Source organism: Etheostoma spectabile, chromosome 11 (assembly GCF_008692095.1).
Source record: "Etheostoma spectabile isolate EspeVRDwgs_2016 chromosome 11, UIUC_Espe_1.0, whole genome shotgun sequence".
Taxonomy (NCBI): domain Eukaryota; kingdom Metazoa; phylum Chordata; class Actinopteri; order Perciformes; family Percidae; genus Etheostoma; species Etheostoma spectabile.
The window spans coordinates 5,674,315-5,680,328 of record NC_045743.1 but is presented as its reverse complement, the minus strand read 5'-3'; positions in this window follow the sequence as shown (position 1 = coordinate 5,680,328).

Below are 6,014 nucleotides of genomic sequence, written 5' to 3'. Positions count from 1 at the left end.
TTTTTCAGGGTGACTTGGGCCTAACACATTCAGCCAGTTGGAACAGAAGAACACACCAGAATAGGCCTGTTAAGTAAGCAGGATTTTTATGGCCGAATTCCTACACTTATAAAATGCAATTCAATGTGGAAGTAAACCAAGTATTCAGAATACGATAATCAGATTGAGTAATGTAACAAAATACGTTACAAATGACATTTTTGGGCATGTATTATGTATTCTGTAAAGGAATGCGTTTTGAAAGTATTCTTCCCCACACTGGACTTATGTTCGTCCTGTGGCCCGACTGGGAAAGCTGCCCAAACTAGACTTTCCTCATGTCCACGCCCCCCCGCAGGTGGATGGCGATAGCACTTTGATGTTTATTTAGGGAAAGGGAGTAAGTGAGCACCCGGAAATCGTACCTCCTATGGGAAAATTCTAAGGCTAACAAGCCATCACTTTCTGCTAGCGTTCCATTGACTGCCATTCATTTAGGCATTTCAAGTGCTTTGAAACTAAACGGTCATTGGATAAATGCTGCGATTCTGTCCCGGTCACAGACACTCAGTGTCCCTGGAGGTCAACGGAGGAGTGGGCTTCTGTGTGAAGATTGGAGGGTCAGTTGAAAGGCTGCATCTCCTTTTACGATTTTGTACTATAAAAAGTCGTTGCACCTATACAAGCTCAGGATTTTGCAAGTGTTGTTGAAAGACGAACTGCTACAACCTATTTCTTGGTATTTGCTTGGCGAAATTGCTAGCCAATTTTCATCATACATTTTATACACCACATTCCTTGTTTCAGTTTAACCTAATTCAAGTCAGATCAAGTTAGAGGTGTGGCATTTAACTGGATAAAACTATTGAAACCACATTGTTCATATGGTAATTACCGCTCAGTGAGCCATAGCCTTTCCTTTCCTTTCCTGTGGCGTTCCAGAGGGGTCAGTTTTAGGCCAAAAATTGTTTATCCTTTACTTAAATGATCAAATTATCTAATGGACTAAAATTTACTGACACAAATATTTTTTTTGCAGGGATAACATGCAGCCAATGCTGGTAATGGTCACTAGTGAAATTAATAAATTAAAACTGGTTTGATTCATTAAGATGTCTTTAAACTTGGATATAAATACATTCCTGATATTTGGAAATCATACTATAAATGCAGATGTTAAAATAGTAATTCTTAACTAAACAATTGAAAGAGTCTATGAAAGTAAATTTCTGGGTGTTGTACTTGACCACAAACTGTGCTGGAAGCCCCACATTAAATATCTGTGCATGAAGATGGCCAGGAGCATATTTAACCAAAATACATTACATACTCTGTACTGCACACTTATTTTACCATATATGTTATATTGTGTGGAAGTTTGGGGAAATACCTACAAAAGCAATTTACAAAATATTTGCACATTGCAAAAAAGAGCAATCAGCATAATAAATCACACAGGGAATTACAAGCACACTTGTCGTGTGTTTTTTAATTCACATTTGCTGAAATGTATGGACATTGTTACATTCAAAACTGCTCAATTTATGTTTAAAATTAAAGAAATTCATTTACCATGTAACATACGTGCAATATTTAATAAAAGAGACGGGGGTTATCATTTAAGTGGACAATGTATGTTCAAACAACCTCTTGTGTGAACTACTGTGAAAAGCATGTGTGTGTCAGTTTGTGGGGTCACCTCATGGAAGGGACTGAAAAATGACATCAAACAGAGCCATAATATCATCCAGTTCAAAATTAAATTAAAGAAATCATTACTGGACCAATACAGAAAAGAATAGACCGAAACATAGGAATGTCGTAAATGTAATGTAAAAGTTGCTGTATATTGTATTTTTGAGGCGACACAGTACACTCAGCCATCACAGGAAAAGTGCTTCTAATTCACTTCCGCTGGTTTCCGTTGAAGTCTATGGCGTCACTGTGTCCATTTCTTTCACCCTCTAGGCTTTAGAGAGGCAGCTAACTTTTTATTTACTCCTTTTCTTCGTTCTGTCTGGTTTGTGTGTTTGTGAGGGAAAAACCCTAAACAACAACTGCAACTCAAAATAAAGCTTCATTAGCCAGGCGTAGGAGAGCGCAAGGCAAAGTAACACTTTAAAATATTTCCATTCGAGTTTTGCTATTCATATTTTGATAATGTGCACTGGAAGTTGGTTTGTAAGACCTACCATTCTTCAACAATTCCACCGAGAGTTGCGCTAGGTGAAATGTCACAACCTGCCCCATAGTGTGGGGTTAGTTGTAACATTTACGTAATTAAAATGGTTACCGGTGTGCATACACTAATTTTTAACATAAAGTTAAAGATAATTCTTTATACATTAAAGTAATTCTTTCATTAATAAGGTTTCTGATAGGCCAATATTTACCAATTTCTTTAAAACATTTAAAACGTATCAATTCTTTAATTTAAAAAGGTTTCATTAGACCAGTGTGTACTTCTTTTTAAAACATAAAAAAATGAACACTGTGTAGAATACTCATCTTTGTACATTTAAGAACTCAGAGTCACGTGTGTGATTACTCCTCATCACACATAGTACTTATTCCCCTCTGTACTTAGCTCATGGGAGCACCCATGGAAAATTGATTGCACAGTCAGTGATACAGATTGAAATAGTAGGCTAAGTTGTTTTTAATGACGTGCTGAGCTTTAGCTACGTTTTCTTGAGGTAAAGGAAAGGGGATATTTTGGTTTACTATGTAAAACAATAATATGCCAATGGTAATGAGATAATATAGCTCTCTATAGTATTCTAAAACAATATCAGTCCCCATAGAATGTTGTTGTCACTGAAAACTAAATGCCATTGGGTCACTGTTAATGCTATTGTACAGGTGTATCCTTCAATTCATCGAGCAGATGGATAATCGAAGATATTTTAACAGAGAGAAAGAGAAACAGGAGATTGGCAGGGCAGTTGATTCTGAGGGAGCTGGCGTGCTGAGGTCAGTAGTTGTCAATAGGTCTAAGGAAATGTGGTGTGTTTTGTTTTCTAACCATAAGCATTGTTGGCCGGTCTAGGCAGTAAGAAAATTATTAACTAAATTATTTCATTATATTCATTTATACAGTATATGCTAGCTATATTCTGACTAACTTAACTTTCTACATTCATTGGCTGCAATTAATTAGATAGCCTAAATGTAGGCCTTCAAATTCTGGTTCTTGGGTTATACTGTATGCAAGCCAAACTACACCGCGAAATGACACTCTGGACCAATCCACAGCGCAGTTACAGTAATTAAATAGCATTCTTTGGACAACTTATCTTAAAAAGAGAGGAATTAGATATAGTATGCTATGACTTTATCACAAATTTACACAAGCAGTCAGATAGCATTTAAGTCATTGCTTACAGACACACATCAGGAGCAAAGTCTATCAAGTAAAGTCCCCCATGTAGCTTTGATGTGTCTTAAAGCTGACATCACAGTAACTTTTGTTGAACAGAGTAGAAGTGAGAGAATGGTATATGTCTGTCACTTTTTACTTGTTAACATCTTGGTTCCTTGACTGGTTGTTGAAGTAAGTGTGGCTTTAATACAGTAACAAAAGATGTGAGTGTAAAGATTTTGCAAACGCAAGTTACAAGTACCCTGGGGGCAAAGCCCCCCATCTTTAAATCCTAGGGACGTCCCTGGGCAACGCTTTGGCAACAATTCCAGGAAGATCATAGATGTTGACATTTCACTCTTGGTTGGCCTTCAATCAAGAGGACACAATTTGTGTGTATGGGATATGTACGGATGTAGAGATGTGTTTGGATATATGGAAGGCGTGATTGTCCACAACAGTAGCACTTTGGACTCAGTTCTTCTACAAGATGTCTGTCTGATAGACATCTTGATATTTCAGTCCTTCCCAAATCGATCAATTTGTTGATAGTGCTGCAGCTTGCTGCGAATTACACTCGACTCTGTTGCCCCTCTAAAAAAGATGATAATAAAACAAAGACGGTTAGCTCCATGGAATAACACTGAAACTCATATCCCGGAACCAAATATCACGGAAACTTAAGAAGATTTGGCATTCCACCAAACTGGAAAATTCTCGTTTAATTTGGCAAGATAGTCTTAAAACTTATAGGAAGGCCCTCTGTAATGCCAGAGAAGCGTACTACTCGTCATTAATAGAGGAAAATAGGAACAACCCCAGGTTTTTTTTCAGCGCTGTAGCCAGGCTAACGGAAGGTCACAGCTCTACTGAGCCAAGTATTCCCAAAGCTCTTAGTAGTAACAACTTTATGAGCTTCTTTAATGATGAAATTATAACTATTGGAAACAAAATTCACCAAGAGCTGCCTTTAACTGGCACCAACTTATCTCTAAACTCAGGAACCTCAGAAACAGCTGTAAAACCAGATAAATGTTTAGACTGCTTTGCTTCACTCGATCTTTATCAATTTAATTCAATTATTTCTTCATCTAAACCATCAACCTGCCTCTTAGACCCCATCCCGACTAGGCTACTTAAAGAAGTTTCACCATCAGTCAACTCTTTTCTACTAGATATAACCAATCTGTCTTTATTAACAGGCTATGTCCACAGCACTTTAAAGTAGCTGTAATTAAACCTCTTCTGAAAAAGCCCAACCTTGATCCAGATGTTTTAACCAACGATAGACCCATATCTAACCTTCCATTTCTCTCAGATTCTTGAGAAAGCAGTCGCCAAACAGCTGTGTGACTTTCTGCATAGCAACAACTTATTTGAGGATTTTTAGTCAGGATTTAGAGTTCATCATAGCACAGAGACAACACTTGTGAAAATTACTGATGATCTCTTAATTACATCAGACAAAGGACTATCTCTGTACTGGTGTAATTACATCTTAGTGCTGCATTTGATATCATTGACCATCATATCCTATTACAGAGACTGGAACATTTAATTGGCATTAAAGGAACTGCTCTAAGCTGGTTTGAGTCTTATTTATCACATCAATCCCAGTTTGTACATGTTAACAATGAATCCTCTATGCACGCCAAAGTTAGTCATGGAGTCCCACAAGGATCTGTACTCGGTCCAATCTTGTTCACTTTATATATGCTTCCTTTACGCAAAATTATCAGGAAACTCTCCATAAACTTTCATTGTTGTGCAGATAATACTCAATTATATCTATCGATCAAGCCGGATGAAATAAATCAGTTAGCTAAACTTCAAATGTGCCTTCAGGATATTAAAACCTGGATGACCTGTAATTTTCTAATGTTAAACTCAGATAAAACTGAAGTTATTGTTCTGGGGCCCAAGCACCTCCGTGACGCATTATCCAAAGAGATAGTTACTCTGGATGGCATCACCCTGGCCTCCAGCACCACCCTGGCCTCCAGCACCACCCTGGCCTCCAGCACCACTGTGAGGAATCTTGGAGTTATCCTGATCAGGACATGTCGGTTTGATTCTCACATAAAGCAAATTTCAAAGACCGTCTTTTTTCACCTACGTAATATTGCAAAAATCAGGAATATCCTGTCTAAAAATGAAGCAGAAAAACTAGTCCATGCATTTGTTACTTCTAGGCTGGATTACTGCAATTCTTTATTATCAGATTGTTCAAAAAAGTCCATAAAGACTCTTCAGCTGATCCAGAATGCTGCAGCACGTGTTCTGACAGGAAACAGGAAAAGAGATCACATCTCTCCTGTTTTAGCTTCTCTGCATTGAATAAAAATCCTTCTTCTCACCTACAAAGCTCTTCATGGCCAGGCACCATCTTACCTTAAAGAGCTCATTGTACCATACTACCCCAGAGTACTGCGCTCCCAGAATGCAGGGTTGCTTGTGGTTCCTAGAGTCTCCAAAAGTAGAATGGGAGCCAGAGCGTTCAGCTATCAAGCTCCTCTCCTGTGGAACCAGGTTCCAGTTTGGGTTCAAGAGGCAGACACTGTCCCCACATTTAAGAGTAGGCTTAAGACTTTCCTCTTTGATAAAGCTTATAGTTAGGGCTGGCTCAGGTGAGTCCTGAACCATCCTTTAGTCACGCTGCTACAGGCCTAGACTG